At 36.4% G+C, this 18,292-nt stretch overlaps 1 non-coding gene across 1 annotated transcript; it reads left to right on the top strand.

The window, feature by feature from the left end:
* Window positions 1–652: 652 nt before the first annotated feature.
* On the top strand, window positions 653–759 carry LOC140853500 (small nucleolar RNA R71). Its single transcript, XR_012136570.1, has one exon. It is a non-coding gene; the product is annotated as a small nucleolar RNA R71 (small nucleolar RNA).
* Window positions 760–18,292: the final 17,533 nt, after the last annotated feature.

The following is an 18,292-nucleotide window of genomic DNA, read 5'->3' as shown; positions in this document are numbered from 1 at the left end:
ATTTATGAGTTGACCCGTGGTTTGCATAAAGCTGGTATGTGTCTTCATCATGGCTTCTAGGCTTTTCTCTAAAGAGGTAATTTTCTTGTCATTATCATGGAAGCCTGGCGGGTTGTTCATCACTGGGTTGGACCTTAGATTTTGCTGATTGAAATTTGGATTGCTTACATTAGGATTCTGGGACCATGAGAAATTCTGGTGATTCCTCCAACCTGGGTTATATGTGGGTGCATAAGGATTGTTCAATGGTCTTTGATAGGTGGCATTCAGCTATGCACACTCATTCGAGTAGGAACATTCTTCTAAGACATGGTCTGGTGCATTGTACCCTTTACACATGGGTGCAGATATTTGATTTACATTGGCTGGTCTCTGTAATTCTAAGGTTTTCAATCTACGTGTTAAGGTTGCAATCTTGGCCTCTGATGCTAGGGTTGGTTGAATTTGATGCATTCCTCCTCTTGAAGGTGTAGCTTTATCAGGTTCCCTAGTTGTTTCCCACTGTAAATTTTTCTCGGCTAGGTCTTCTAAGAATTGCCAAGCTTCAGTAGTTTCTTTGTCCATAAATTGGCCTTGGCACATGGACTCTAGCATGGTTCTTGAGTTTGAATCTAACCCCTCATAGATGATCTGGCATAGTCTCCAAGTTTCTATTCCATGGTGTGGGCATTGGGTCAAAAGATTCTTGAAACGATCAAAGTACTTCCAAAATGATTCACCAGCTAGTTGGTAAAATTGATTTATTTCATTCCTAATCCTAGCTGTTTTATGATGGGGGAAATACTTTTTCAAAAATATTCTCACAAAGCCCTCCCAGGTAGTGACAGAATGGTTTGGCAGACTATAAAGCCACTTCTTAGCATTATCCTTAAGGGCAAAGTTGATTAATCTAAGTTTGACCTCATCCTCTGTTAATTGCAGTTTCATGGTTGCACGTACCTCCTCAAATTCTCTAATAAATATATAAGCATCTTCTAATCCTGTAAATTTTGGAAGCATATTTATGATTTGAGGTTTGATTTCAAAATTGTTAGCTGTGGGTTGTGGCAACCTGATACAAGATGGTTGGATGGAGCCAACTGGATAACACAAATCCTTAAGGGTTATGGGTTGGATTGGTTCAGCCATTGGAACAACAGGAATTGACTCAATTCTAACTAGACGACCCGACACTCTTCTCCACACACGAGGTGTACGGTTCTCGATGTTTATACAATTTTTTTATAAAATTTTTATGTATAAGAAAAAGAAAGAAAAGAGAAAAAGTTCTAAAGAAAAGATCCTAAGAAGTCCTAAATCTAAAGAAAAGTAACCAAATTAATTTAAATTTTAATAATTTTTTTTTTATTTTTTAAATAAGTGAAACAATAAATTAAACTTAATCTATCCTAGGGTTAACCTAAATCTAGACAGCTCCTAACTATTTCAAGATGACCCTTCAAGCCTTCCAAGTGGAGATTGATCAACTAGTTAGCCAGGTAAGTATAAGAGGTGGGAGGTTCACTCATCGTTGCCTTTCTAGACACCAAACGAGTTGGTCAGGCCAGCAACTGAATCAATTTAACAAACCACCCTCAGGGACTTGCCTAGACACCAACTAATCAAACAACTCAAACTTGGTAGAACTCTTAGGGTTCCTTATCCTATTGAGCTCGAATTCCTTAAGCTTGACGTCTAATTGATTTTAAGATTAAAGGTCTAGGTAATGCAATCTGATGGAGATGGTTTTTGGGCTAAAGAAGGGTAATGAAATTCCCACCTTATCTTGTTAATGGGTTGATGCCCTTAGATTAATTATGAAAATACAAATGCAAATAAACAAGATGACCAAGAATGTAAAAGATTTTAATTTAGAATTTTTTTTTTATTTTGATATTTTACTTCACGATTATGAAATATCTTTTGTTTTGTTTTATTTTTTTTTTTTTGTGATTAAGTAAATTCAAATGATTAGGTCTAAAAGGAAAAGTAATTAACTAAAAATAATAAAAGAGAAATTAAAAGCATACCTGAGTTTTCCAGCAATCACCAACTAAATCTAGAAACCTAAAGAAAAAAGAAAGAGAGTTATAAAGTACGAAGAACAAATATTTGAAAATAATTTAAAACGCCAAATCCCCGGCAACGGTGCCAAAAACTTGATGTGCAAATCTTAAAATTTGTAAATAAAACCACAAGCGCACAGTGTGTAGAGTAGCACGACCAGCGAGTACGGGTGGATCCCACAGAGACTTGATTTAAAAATAATTTTTAAATCTATGCTCAAGCGAGCTTTAATGAAAATCAAAAATCGAAAGTTGTTTGCTAAAGACAATAAGACTAAGGATCTAGGGTTTTTGAATCCACTAGATCTAGATTAGGGAATTCTACCTAGAATTTTTCTTATTGATCCTAACGACTACTCCTCTTGTCTTTCCCAAGCATAGATTATGAAGGGACTAAGGCCCAACGATAACCCATCAAGATTCTTTACAGGGGAGTAGCAACTAGGATCCCTTAGGGTTTTCTCCTCCTACGCACTGAATCAAGCATGAACTATGAAGGGACTCTGACCCAACTGTAGTTCATCAAAAATTCTTGGCAAAAGAGGAAGAAAAAGAAACCTTAAGAAAAAGAAAGAACCCTATGTAAAACCCCTACTCATGATCTAGCTTCATCGCAAACCCTAGAAGGGATGCTTAGCTAGACATGATCTAAATCTACTTGCAAAATTTAAATGCAGAAAAATCAACTACCCTAATTTCATAAATTAAACTATCCTAATTGCATAAATTTAAACTGCATAATTTAAACTAACCTAATTGCAAGAAATTAAATTGCATAAATTAAACTATCCTAATTGCAAGAAAAATAAATTGTATAATGTAAAGAGATAAAATTATATAAAAATAAGATTTTATATAAAAAAATTTATTACAAAAATCTCAAAGCTCGAGGCTTGAGAAGAAAGCTAAAAACCCCACTATCTAGGGTTACAAGCTTGATCGGAAGGAAAGAATCATTAAAATAAGGGCCTTTGGGGGCTTTTTATAGGCATTTGGGGGTTATAAGGTTTTCAAAACTTTAGATGTGGGACTAAGAGGTTTTAGAGGGCTGTTAGGGGGGTTTAGAGGCTCAAATCTCGCTTAAAAAGTACTTAAATCCATCAAGAAATCCTAAAAATTGTTTCAGCCATCCGATCTTCATCTAAAGGATCCAATTCATCTAATAAATCAAGCCGGGAGCGATTCTGGGCCGTCGGATCACGATCTGGGTGAAGCACTGCCGTTGGATCGTGCTGCAGAGATGGGATCAGGTCGGATGCATCGCAGACCGTCCGATCAAGGCGCTGGAAGATTTCGTCCGTTGGATCGTACTGCAGAAGGATCCTGTGTTGTCCTAGTGTTTATTGATTCTTGCAATTGCCTTGATTATGGTTGGATCTTGACCGACTGCGATGGTGGCCGTCCGATGGCGTAAAAATATGGAGCGTTGGATCTTGATCAGAGAAGATCGGACCATCGAGTGATGTGAAGTTACCAGGTTGCCCTTCGGACCTTCTTCTCTCTCCTCATGAGCCCTGGACCGCGCACGTGGATCGGGCTCGCGATGCGTTGCGGTGAGCCGAGACTCGCTGATTGGCTGGTTTATGGTGCGCCGATGGGTCCATGGTCCAGGCGCCTGTTGCTGTGGACCAGGCGGCTAACCAGATCACCAAATCAGTTGATTTTTGAGCAATTTTGACCTGATTTGACTCAGGTTTGACCCAATTGAGTCTTCTTTCTTCATTCTTCAATTTCTGGGTCAATTTAACTCCGTTTTGCATAAAATTTACACCACTGGAATCCTCTTTCCTTGTTCTTTCTATTGATGACCTCTTCTTCTGCAAAATATAATAACAAATATTAATTTCCTAATAAAGTTAGATAATTTAGATATTAATTGATACTTTTTATGTCAATTTGTGACATAAATCAGTTATTTAATTGGTTTCATTGTTTGACCTGGCCAATTTGTTGGTGTAAGAAAAGCAATGGGGGGACTCCACTCATCTTTACTTACCTGACCATTTTGGAAGATTATGTTTTGTATTAGGTTACTTATTGACTCGAGTTCATCCATGTCGACAAGATTGGTCAGATATGAAATGTACTGACCCAAACCATATTAGTCATTACGTCAGATATATGTGACTAATTAGAAGAGATCTGAACCTAAATCTCCTCACTAAATATTAAGTCTACTGATCTTCCACCGTTGTAGAGATGCGGGTGCCTTTTTTGATGTTGATCATTTTTGATTGGTTACAGTGGTTCGATTATATCGGAAAGGTACAACTACTCTATTGGCATTAGATGCCTCGAGGTAAAGATGGGGTTGGGCCTAATAACTGTTAGGTGAGGGACCCAATAATGGCTTCACACTCACTGCTGAACGGTGGATCGAACTTAACTAAGAAATATATTAATAACTATTAGATGAGGCCACAGGACTTAGAGATCAAGTCATTGCAACATACTTGAAGAGGTATCTAGACAAAGAGTTATCCATGCATTGGTATACGTATCATCAATAACTGTTAGATGAGGTGCCATACATTGATGGGACTGAAGCATCCACTAGAACTACTTATCACATTAGGATTTCTATTTCTCTACCTGAGGAGTGTGAGAGACTCAAAAAAATTAGTGAGAGCCTTTGTTTGTTTTTAAAGTCTCTAGAATAAACTATTACAAGTATAATCATCTAATTAAATCTTTACTCTCTATGGTCAATTCTTCAGCTTTCAACAGTCTAGCTGGAATCTTAGATATCAATCACTTAACTGAAATCAACTACATATTCTAGCTCAAAAATCTAAGAATAGTTCTTAGCTTTTAGAAATTAAGCCATGATTCTTGACCAGATTAACCCAATGTCATCAGCTTATCCAATCCATGGTCAACGAGCTATACTTGACAAATGGTTGGACATTGACAATTAGGTTAGGTACTATAAATCGGATTCCATAGTTGATGAAATCCAATATATGCATATGGACATATAGACTATCAATGATATGCTGATTCATCTGCAATAGTTATGAGATGATCTGTGTCACACAGTGCATGAGATACGTGATGGACAGTTTGTCCATGATCGAATGATCAAAGATATTGAAGAGCTTAAAAAGCTCGACATGACTATGCATAAGAAATTGCTAATAAATTTGATCCTATAATTTTTAATTCATACAGATAGTTTGTGAAACTATTATATGAATAAATATTATAGCACCTTAACTGAATTGGTTAATATACTAGTAACTAAGGAATCTTGAAAAGTTTAGAGGTACATACCTGGAGAACCTAAAGAAATATTGACATATTTTTGAAAGGTATGTCGAATTGCTAAAAATTGATCTTACAGTTTTTTCTTTTTCATTAGACTCTAGTGCATATTACGTACTTTAGTATAGGGTCTAAGAAAGGAAGAGGATTAAGGGAAGGTGAAGTGACTCTTTTGAGTCAGCAATGGTACAAAAGTTGCACAAGATCGTGGGCACCTAATCTCGATGATTACTATTTGGATTTAGTTCATTATTATTTGCATGGTGATGTATTTGTGAACTTATTTAAGCACAATAGTGAATGCCATTGGGTCTGCGAGATCTAAAACCAAATAATCTAAAGTATATAGATAGTTCTTTTGGCTAGATCATGTATGAGAAGAAATGATTTGTCGATTGGAGAAAATAGACCTTTGGGCTTATTAACTGTTAAGTCATATCTAGTCTGTAAATCATCTCTTTAAGGATTAATGACCAAGCTATTCTTTGTTGGTCAAAGGAATAGGACCACTGAGATACTTACCCTAGTATACATATGATGTATATGGCCCATTTGATGAGCTAGACTAAAAGGTTATCACTACTTCATCACTTTTATTGATGAGTAGTTATGGTATGATATGTATATGAGATATAAATCTAAAAGACTTTGAAAGGTTCAAAAAATTTAGATGTGAAGTAGAAAGAATAAATCGAAAAATTTTTAAAGGTACTTCGATCAGATCGAAGATGTAATACTAAATAGATAATTTATTAGTTATCTAAAGAGAATGGCATAGTTTCATGATGGAATTTTTCTTATACACCTCAGCTTAATAGGGTATCTATGAGAAGCAATGACGTCATATGAGATATGATCCAGTCTATCATGAATATCACTAGTTCGACTATTATTTCTATAGGAACAAAGTTTAATTTTTAAAATTTAAATTAAGTTTTCTCTAAAGTTGGTTTCATTAGACTATATGAGATATGATATGATGGATAAGTTAGAGGATAGGTCTGTGAGAGCTCATTTATGGGGTATCCCAAAAGGATTTGGGATGTCACTTTCTCTTTCCAGTGGTTCACAATGTGATTATGAGCAATCCTACTGTTTTGTTGGAAATAATGGGAGGATGAACTCAAAGAAAAAATTTTAAAAGAACAATGAGTCACAGGACTTGTACAACCTATTTAAGATGAGCCTATAAATATAGTACCTTCTCCACTTTGTAGATCTTGTAGGATATCTCCCATCCTTTAGAAAGGTACTTGGTATTCTTACAAAGGATTCAGAAAAAGTATTTCTTGAGGAAGATTGGGAACATAGGGATGATCTCAAAACCTACAATGATGTGATATGAGGAATCATGTAGTTACATGAAGGTCAGTGGGAGGATCCCATACTGACATCGGTTATGATGTGGTTACATATAAATTTTTTTTCTAAAAACCTAGATCAAATATTCTAGAAATAAAGGTCTATAGAGATAGATCTTAAAAAGATGTTTGATTTTCATAGACAAGTACATAGAAGAGGTATTGAAAAGATTTAGCATTGAAACCTTTAAGAGGGATCTGTTATCCTCTTAGACATAGGTGTATGTCATGCTATGTACTCGACTTGGTATATCTTACTGTAAAAGTCATGAGCAAATATTAGTCGAATCCAAGCTAGGAGCATTGGATTGCTATGAAAATATCCCTAAGTACTTGAGAAGCACTAAGGGATTATTCTTCATCTTTGAACAAGGATTAGAGCTAAGAGTGAGAGGATACACTAATGCTGATGGTAGAATATCTACATCAGCATATATTCTTAAGTAATGTTGGTTCGATATGTTAGAAAGGTTCCAGGCAATTGACCAATGAAAGTTGAATATACTATAGATGTATAGGATGCATTTTGGTTCTTATGATAGTTATGGAACTTGATGTCATACCATTAGATGCTATGATATTGTACTGCAAAGATAATGGTCTATAGCTTTTGCTAAGGAGCCAAGGTCTCACCAAAAGTTCATGCACATAGAGCAGAGATATACAGAAATATATCAAGGTACAGAGAGAGTAAACTCCACATAGAATGTGGTAGGCCCGAATCACTTAGCCAGCTAAACACTGAAGCTTGTCTTCAGAAGATGGGGCTCACGTATATGGTAGATTGGCTTTAGTGCAAATAGGAGTTTGTTAGATATGTGTCTTAGAAGCCAATCTTGGCTGACACATACTTTTATCTAGGGCATGTTTTGTACTTGATGGGTAGTCTTTATAACCAATCATATCATATGTGTCCATAATTTTATATATTCTCAAGGTGTTGAGAATTTGATACATACATCATTAGTGATTAATTTCTAAATGCTCCCGATCGAAAGATCATCATGGAGGACAACGATCAATCCATTATAGATCGATGTATGGATCACCTTCTTTTAGGACAGATGAGTCTTGAGTCTGCGGTGTAGAGATATTGGAATGAGAGTATAGATGGTTGTTAGAGAATAATTTGCATTGAGCGTGATCAATACGAGAAATCACTTGGATATCTACTCACTCATCAGTGATTTACTCGATGCTACAGTGGTGTGACTGGTCCTTTGACCTACATTGTGTTGGTTATTCACAGCAAGGCTACTTAGTTTGACTACATATTCTCTTGGTCTCTAGCCATTTGGATTTTTGCTATGTATGTTGGCTATTGTAGGCTCAGGTTCGCTGTTTGGAGTAGGATGCATCTAGATGGAATCTATCGATCTTGATAGAAAAGGAGAAGTCCTATGCGATTTATAAGACTGAGTTCAAAAAATCTTTGGTCAGAGTAAGTGTGAATACTAGAAAAGAGTTTCTACAGGATTCATAGATGAACTCGAGTCGAGCCAATCTAGTATATGACTGACGATGAGGTTTGACGTGTTCTTCTTGACCTCCATCTAATCGGGATTCACGATAGAGGGATTGTATCATATGATAACTGCACATAGAGATTCATCTTTTTTATTCTACTGGATTGATACTATATATTGCTAGGCATCACTGGTAGATCATGAGAACTCACTAAGATCATTTTCGGATCAATGATCTTTATTGAGGTGAGTTGGAATCGTTTCAGTCCATCAAAAAGAGTTTTGATGATACTATGATAGAGATCATGAAATGTCTTACTATTAGACAGAATAGAATCTGAGGGGTCACACACAAAAAGAGTATGACCTGATCAATGGCTTGGATCATATTTGAATTATCAATCGAATTGATAGTTTGAATTTTAGAAACTGCTAATTTGTAATCGTTATAGTTTTGGCAGCTGCAAATTGTTAGCATAAGAACTTAATTTTAAATATTATAATTTTATTGGGACTAATTAAATTATGGATTAAATTTTAATTAATTTAAATTTAATTTAATTTAATACTAATTGGGTTCAATTATCCAAATCAGATTTAGATTTCAAGCTTGATTGGATCAGGCTTGATAGCTTTTCAAATTCAACTTGATTCAGACTCGATTTGAACTCGATTAAGATCTAACATGAACCAGTTGAAGAATGACTTAGAGAGCCCAAGCTCTCTGAGACTCTCTCTCTAGATTTCATGCCAAGAAGAGAAGAGGGGTGATGCTTTTCTCATGCCTTTTTCTTCTTGCGCTCGTGAAGGAGAGGGGGCGCCAATAGTTGGCACCCCACCATATCTGGGTTTCTTTTTCTTTCAAATTTTTTTTATTTGAATATGACTTAAAATAGGATATAACTCATCTGATTGGGGCATGTAAGGAATTATTTTTGTGTGACAAAAATAATTGGAAAAGTGGATGTGAGCTAATCTTTGTGTGGAGATTTCTTTCTTGCAACACAACTTTATCTCAATGCCTTTCTACCCTTTGATTTGGTTTTAAACACCCTAGATTAAAAGAGATTAGATCTCTTGGGCATTAAGAAAGGGTTTGGGAATGAGATATTTGTGGGTTGATGCGATAAAAAATAAAAGGGGAGAGGTGGCGTGCATGAGATATGTGAGAGCTTTCTTTCTTACCGCATAATCTCCTTCCCAATGCCTCCTCTCCTTTCTCCCCTTCATACCAAGGCCCAGATCTGATAGGTGATCAGATCTAAGAAAGAAAAAGAGAGAGATAAAGAGAAGAAGAAGGGTTCTTCTTTCCTTCATGGTGATCTGGTTCAGATCCCATCGGATCTGTGCGAAAGAGTTCGCACAGCGATCTCCTTCTTCAAGATCTAAAAGAGGAGATCTAGATCCAAGATTGAAGAACGAGATCTGTAAGGTGCTAGCATATCAGTGATCTTGATACTCTGATCAGATATCTTCATGTGGATACCAGCAGAGATCGGGTGCGTGCGCGGCTACGATCAGAACCCCAAACATCCGTAGATCTGAAAAGTATGGAGATCTGATCTTCGATTGATTTTTTTAACCATTTGTTTTTTTTTTAGATTTTAGATCATGATTGAATGTTCATGTCAGGATCCTTCTATGATTTTCAGATCAGATCTGGTATGTAAATAAATTTAAAATATTTTAATTTATTTATTTTTGCTGCATAGATGTTTAAAAAATTTTTAAACTACACGTACAAAACTATAGTTGTTTTCTAACAATCGTATCATCGTGTGGTATTTTTGAGAGCAGTGAAGAATAAAAATTTAATTGTAAATTTGATGATGCTTAGTAGAAGAAAATCTTTCAAATGTTGAAAGAGTTCTTTTGTACATCTGAAGATGTGTCTTCAGTAAGGCAACAATCTTTTGAAAAAAAAAGATATAAAAGAGTTGTGCTTTGGCTGATGAAGCTGAACTGACAAAAAATCTGAGGTTAACTTAGTTTGGCAGAGTCCCTTGATCCGAACAGGCCAAGAAAGAGAAATCAACAAAGAATTATTGGATATGGTGCTTATGTGATAACACCTAGTGATTTCTCTATCTATGATAGTACTATCTGGATATTGGATATCGAAAGTCCATGTAAATTATTACAAGGACGTCAGGTTAGTAGAAAGATTCAAAACAGCAAGAGGTTCCTGAATGTTGGAGATGGAAGTTATGTTCCAATCTTGATTTTAGGAATCGTCGAGCCTATTTTCAATTCTAACAATATCTTTTTAGTGATTATTACTATTGTCTATTGATTTTGTGATATCATTATGAATGATATCAAAATCATAGTGGACAACTAAAAAATGATATTTGCATAGCCTGTTAGTATAATGTACATATCAATCAAACAAACTCCTTAGAGTAGATAATGTCATGAAAATCTATCTTTGGCATTACAGGCTCGGTCATATAAACAAGAATAGGATCAACAGAAAATAATTCTTGAAGTCAATGATTATGAATCATTATCAATCTATCAATTCTATCTTCTTAGTAAGATGACCATGTCACTTTTTATTAGAAAAGGTAAACGAGCCAATGATATTTTGAGTCTGATATATACTGATGTATTAGATCTATGAATATATTTGCCATAAATTTAGATTATTTAAAATATTTAAATAATTTCTTAATAAGGTAGAAAAATAAACTAAAAAGAGCATTGAAACTCTTCGATCAGACCAAGAAGGAGAATACCTTTCAGTGAGTTTTTGATATATCTAGAAGAGAATAGGATTCTCTTTTATTGAATCGACTTTGTTAGACATAGTTCGATCCAAAATGAGATTTATAAGTCTGCCAGTCTCCTTTTAAGATTATGCTCTTGAGAATGTTTATCATGTTCTCAACTGGATTTCGAGTTAATCAGTCACAAAGACACCATATAAGATATGGACTAAGTGTAAGCCGATGCTCTCTTATCTTAGGATTTGAGAGTGTTTGATTTATGTCAAGCATTTACAGATAGATTAGCTTGGATCCCAATCTTATATGTATTATTTTATAGGATAAACCCAAAAAATCTAAGGGATATTACTTCTACTTTGCTAAAGAACAAAAATTGTTCGGTATTCTTTTTAGAGAAAAGGAGTACCTTGGTGAAGGAACTGATACTTTTAATGTGAAACTTATGAAGTTCGACAGGTAGAAGAATCGATACAATCTAGTGAACCCATAGAATCAGATTTGATTAGATCAAATTTGAAACCTGTTGTAGAGGCATGAGTAAGGAGATCGGGTAGAGTACCGTGTCCATCGGATAGATACTTCAGTTTCTAGGCCCGATATATGATCCTATTGAACTCGATGAGAACCATAAGGATCTGATCACCTACATAGATGCTATGCAGAGGTCTGATTTTGATTAGTGGCTTAGAGCCATAAAGTCTAAAATGGAGTCTATGAAGGTCAACGGTGTATGGACACTCGTTGATCTATTCAAAATGGTAAAGCCCATAGAGTGTAAGAGGATCTTTAATAGGATCAGAGTGGCGCAGAGGAGAAGGTGGAGACCTATAAAGTCTATCTGGTTGCCTAAGGATATTGTCAACATTACAGTATCGATCATAATGAGATATTTTCTCCTATGACAATGCTAAATATTTCAGAGTTGGAACATGCATTTTGATAAGTGATCAAAATACATGGCTTTATTGAGAATGAAGAAAAACTCAGCAGATACAAATGGGTTAATAGTTCTGTGAGTGTATTTCTTATTTTGTATTTGAATGAAATTCTATTAATTGAGAATGATATTTTTTATATTACAGAAAATAAAGATTTTGCTATCATCATTGTTCTCTACAAAGGACTTGAAAAAAGCATCCCTCATCCTAAAGATAAAGACCTATAGAGATAGATCTAAAAGGCTACTTGGGTTATCCCAATCTAACATACATAGTATTTATGAGTAGAATTTATTCTGTTATGTACATCATGTATGAGATTGGATATGGTATACTCACTAGGGTGAAGCGAAATTTGAGTGCAGGGGTAAAACGGTAATTTTAAAACTTTTTTAAAATTACTATTTTATAGTAAAAATTATTAATTAATCTAATTAATTAATATGTGTTTACCCTACACTAGGATCTAAATATGATATATAGCATGCATGTATTTAAATTTAAAATTCAAACTTCTATAGTAAATAATTTACTGCTATGTGTTCAGAACACATTACCTTTGTGCGGATAGTCGATCGTCACAACCTGATCACCATCGGGTGGGTCTGATCATCGTAATATAGCCACACAGTATATTTGGCCTCTGCAGATCATCCATATGAAGCTTTCGATCTGATCGGCTCCTCACAAATGCTAGTTCGTGACTGCACCTTTTTGATGGCCGATGTTGATCGAACTCCTTCAATCGATGTCTGTCGACTCTTTGGATACTTTGGATCATCAGCAAAGATGGTAGAGAGGTTGATGATGCTCTCCTTAAAGTTTGGTGGGCTCACGACACTCGTAGCTTACGTTCTCACTTCTCTAACCCTAAGCCAAAACCCTAGGGTACACTCCGAAGAAACTAGCGCCCACTTGTTTCTTTCTTTTCTCTCCTTTTCTTTTCTTTTCTCACGCAAGAAACCTCTCTCATGCCACCCTTTTTTCTCAGATATCTCATGCACACACCCTCTCTTATCTCCTTTTTAAAATGATGCAAGACCGCATCTTTGCAGCATTTTTACCGCGTGAGGATAAAGATAAGTGGTTGCTCATTTGAATTCAAATCGAATTTGAATTCAAATGCCAACCAACTCATTCCTATCTACTCGACGCATGAGAAGAGAGGGGTGTGAGCTCTCTTGTGCATGGAGAGTTTACATGAGAAACTCTTTCTCATGTAAAGAAAATGGCGCACAAAAGGATAAGGACATGGCGCATGGGATTAGTTATCCATTTAAATTCAAACACCCTTTGAATTTGAATGGCTAAATCAACCTAATTGAACCAACTTAATTAAAATAAGTTAGATCCAATTAGACTAATTTAAATCTAACACAATTAGACTTAATTAGGCTCAATAAAATCTTAATCAAATCAAGAATTGACTAAGCCCAATCCCTGATCAAATCAGGGACCAAACCACTTCGATGATTAGGTCAACACTTAACCTAATCGGGTCAAACCCAATTGAATCCAATTCAATTGGACTTGATCCAAAAATAATTACTCAATCAAATTGAGTTAATTAGTGATCAAATCACTAATTAAACTTCTCATAAATACTGAGTCCAAATCCAATGGACAATCGGATATCAAAGTCCATCGATATGAAACCTTGATCGAAGAGTCCCAAACCAGTGGGACTCTTGACCCTGGTACCCAAAATGTGTGGGACTCATGATCAGAGAATCCTGATTCTCGATCACAGAGTTTCAGACACATAGGACTCATAGTCCATGAGTATTAGGACTCTTCATCAGCCATCAGATCAGATAGGAACCTCTAATGTGTGTGACCCCGCAGGTTCGAACCTAAGCCGGTAGCACAGGAATCAATTCCTGTACTAATCGAAGTGATCATCTAACAATGGTACCCGATATCTGGATAGATCGAATAGTCGCAATCGCAACACTCAGAACCTACGTGAATATGGTTACTGTATAATTCATCCCTTTTGACCCCTGTGTTTAGGACGACTTAGGGTTAAACTGTCAATCCTGATTAGATCATCCGAATCATGCTCAACTCAAAAAGTCTTGTGACTCCTCACTAGAACTACCCAAGCCAAGGTTTTGCTAAATTGAAACATGACTATACACAGCTCCTGAATTGGAGTGGTCAATCCCATCTTGACACACGTACCGACAAGTCAAGTACTTGACTACACCCAGTAGCCTTCCGTCACTGAATTAGAAATTTAGGTAGTCCAGTGCCTAAGTACAGTGAGTTGCTTGCCAGTCACTGTGGTAGTCTTAGGTCGGAGGGACAGTTATACCCATATCCCATCGGAGCAAATATTGATAGCAGAAATAGCTCTGGAGTCGGTCACGTTCAGTGCAGATATACCCTTACATCTCACCTGTATGCCATACCAGTGTCTTCACACTCCTTGGTTAAGAGGACAACCAACCTATATGGCACACAATGACCTATGCTTGATAAACATTATTATCCTTAGTAACAATGTATCATTTGGTCGTGAACAGGTTTAAGGACTAAATGACAAATCCTCCTTTGTCGAGTCTAAATAGTCCTAAGGACTTCACCACAACATAGGAGTTCATTAGAAGATGAAACAATTTGTGATGAAAAATATCAAAATAATTTTTATTAATTTATAATTCATATACTAATATAAAAAGAAGCACAACCGTCAACAGACTGATGATTAGCTTTGGGATACTATTCCCAACAATCTCTCACTTGGCCTAAAATCAATCGGTGCAGTATCTAATACCCATCTTTGACTTGAAGTCATCGAACTCCTTCATCGCAATGGCTTTAGTGAATGGGTTGGCCAGGTTCTCTTTTTCATCGATCTTCTGAAGGTCGACGTCACCTCGATCCATGATTTCTCAGATGAGATGGTAGCGACGCAGAATATGCTTCGTCCGCTGGTGTGCCTTTGGTTCCTTCGCTTGAGCAATGGCTCCAGAGCTGTCACAGTAGAGCAGAACTGGACCAACAAAGGAGGGTGCTACTCCGAGCTCGATGATGAATTTTCTCAGCCACACCACTTCTTTGGTAGCATCTGATGCAGCAACATACTCTGCCTCACAAACTGAATCAGCCACTGTGTGCTGCTTGAAACTCTTCCAGCAGACAGCTCCACCATTAAGGGTAAAAATAAATCCTGACACACTCTTGCTGTCATCATGATCAGACTGGAAACTAGAGTCTGTAAACCTTATAAGTCTCAAGTTCGATTCACCATAAACAAGCCACTGGTCCTTAGTATTTCTTAAATACTTCAAGATGGTTTTAACAACCTTCCAGTGATTCTCCCCTGGATCAGATTGGTATCTACTCACTACCCTTAGTGAGTATGCCACATCTGGTCGTGTACATGTCATGGCGTACATGATAGATCCCACTGCCGAAGCATATGAAATTCTACCCATATGCTCTCTCTCTTGAGGTGTTGTCAGATAATCCCTTTTTGAGAGAAAAATTTCATGGCCTATCGGTAGATAGCCTTTCTTGAAATTTTTCATGCTGAACCTCTTCAGCATAGTATCAATGTACATGGACTGGGATAAGCCAAGCAACCTTTTAGATCTATCCCTATAGATCCTCATCCCTAGGATGTAGGAAGCTTCTCCCAGATCTTTCATGGAGAACTGTGACGACAGCCAAATCTTTATTCCCTGTAATGCAAGGATATCATTTTCGATTAAGAGAATGTCATTCACATACAATACAAGAAATACTACTACTGGACCATTAGCCCACTTATAAATGTAGGGCTCTTCTCCATTCTTAGCGAAGCCATACGTCTTGATCGTCCTATCAAAATGTATGTTCCAACTTCGGGATGCCTGCTTAAGTCCATAAATGGACTTTTGTAGCCTGCACACCTTAGACTCATCTGTGGATGTGAACCCTTCAGGTTGTATTATATACACCTGATAAACACTTAATTTAAGTCATTTAAAGCAAAAAATTATAGTTAATTTATTTTATTTATTAAGAATTTGATGCTTCTTTTTATGTTTTATAGGAAAGGTGATCGCCGATACAAAGAGTTTGATTCGTAGATCAAAAAGACTCAAGTTTGAAGAAAATTGGACTTAAAATAAAATTTAAATAAAAGAAAGATGCATACGGTATTATAGAAAATGAAGATACTATGCAAAGAACCCAAAAAAGATATAGACGTCATTGTAAAAAAACAAAAGTTTCTTTTTGAAATCAAAAAGGAGCGGGCGTGTGGCAGCGAACGCACGGCAGCGAGGCAGCGGGTTCGCACAGCAAGGCGGGAGCACGACAGCGGGTTCGCGTGGCATGGCGGGCGTGCGGCATTACGGGCAGGTTCGCAGGAAATTGTGCTGGCAGACAGTGGCGAACAGATAGCAATGGATCTAAAAATTAAAGAAAAAAAAGATACTACTTAAAAATACTTCAAGAGGAAGAATTTATATTTTCTTTATCTGCTTGTGATCTTTTCATCTCATCCATCCATCTTTTAGTCCTTAGTATTTTCTTTAGTCCCACATCTGAAAACCATGTAAAACTCCTCCCTCCTAACACCTATAAAAAGGCTCTTGTACTCTCATTTGAGGGGGAGCCCAGAAATTCTTCTTGAGCCTTGCATAGAGGAAGAGAAAGGGACTACTCCATGAGCAGCTAGGCTAGCAGTCTCGGGAGTGGAGAAGAAATTTTGTAACGGCACAAAGTGGGTTTATTATTCTAAACTTTCTTGTATTTCTTTATATGCAATAAAGATTATGCTTTTTATTTAAATCGTCATGAGTTTTTTATTTGCTCTCTTTCATATGCTTTTATTTATGCTTTTCTGTTAGATTAATATTAGGATCAATTTTTACTTTTTGGAGATGCACCATGATCTACGGGTACGGAGTATGCTGAGAAAAGAAGAGTTGTTTACCTAGTACTTTTCAGAGATGCACCGTGATCTACGGGTACGGGGTGTGCCGAGGAAAGATAGGTATTTTTTCTAAGATTAATCATATCTATTTAATTAAAAAAAAAAGAGATACAACTCTACTAGTGCAAAATTAATTCAAAACTCCCGAGCTCTTTATTTTCTAATTACATCAATTTTAAGATAATTTATTTTTTAAATCAAAACAACACTTTTTTCTTTTATTTTGCAATCTCAACTTAGTCCAAAGTCCCTGAGGATACGATCTCGACTCATCCTACCTATGTAGTGAGTAGAGTTATTTTTTATGCTATCAACGACTACGCATCAAATTTTGGCACCATTTTCGGAGACCTTGGCATGGTTGAATTAAAAAAGAAAAAAGCCACTGACATTTCATAACACTTAACTAAAATAGCGTAACCTCAAATATAAAAATTTCTAACTTGATTGGATACCTTGTTTCTTTGCATTGCATCTCCATAATTAACTTTAAGGGTGCAACCCATTAACTAAGATAAGGTGAGGATTTGATCACCCTTGGCTCACAAATCACTCCCTTGCATTTGCATAACCTAGACCTTAATCTAAAATTAATTAGACATTGACTCCTAAGGATTTTGAGCTCATTAGGACAAGTGACCCTGAGAGTTGAACCAGGTTAGACTTGGTCAGCTAGCTGGTGTCTAGGCAAGTGGTTTGCGGGATGACTGGGTCCGAAGGAAGGTAGTTTTTAATTGGTTCCGTTCGCTGATCTGGCCAATTTAATTGGTGTCTAAGGAAAGCAACGGGGGACTCCCACCAACCTTACACTTATCTGGCCAGTTGGTTGGTCAAGCTCCGACTTGGAGGGCTTGAAGGCTAACTATAGTTAGGAGCTATCTAGAACTAGGGTAACTTTAGGATAGAGAGTCCACTGCATGCTAACTTGATTGTAATTAAAATCTAACCACAACTAATTATTCTATTAGTTTTAGGACTTCTTAGGATCTCTTCTTTAGAACTCTTTTCTCTCTTCTCTTCTCCTCTTAATAAAAAAAAAAAAATCCTTAACAGACTAGGATAGTCCTATGTAGACCTTTTAGTTGCATGTTAGGTCGACGATCACTAAAACCCGACTTGCAACCATTAGACGAAGAATTAGAAAAGACTCTTAGGACTATCCGAGTTAGAAATATGGCTGCACCTAGTGAGGCTAATCCTCCACGCTCATTGAGAGAATATTTCACTCCATCCTCGTATACTTACTCTCCATGCATTCAAGCACCTCCAGTAGAAGCTACCCAATATGAGATTAAGTCTAGCATTATTCAATGTTGCCATCATTCTATGGACTTAGTAACGAGGACCCATACAAATACTGAATGAATTTCTTAAAATTTATTCCACAGTAAAAATCTAAAACTTCTCCGATGATTTTCTTAAGTTGAAACTGTTCCCTTTCTCACTTAAGGACAAAGCCAAGCATTGGTTAAACTCCATAGACTCTATAACCATTTCAACTTGGGAACATCTTCAAAGAGAATTTCTCAAGAAATACTTTTCAATTGGAAAAACAAATC

The sequence above is a fragment of the Elaeis guineensis genome, chromosome 13 (genome assembly GCF_000442705.2).
Source record: "Elaeis guineensis isolate ETL-2024a chromosome 13, EG11, whole genome shotgun sequence".
Taxonomy (NCBI): Eukaryota; Viridiplantae; Streptophyta; class Magnoliopsida; order Arecales; family Arecaceae; genus Elaeis; species Elaeis guineensis.
This window is presented reverse-complemented; position numbering and strand designations above follow the sequence as displayed.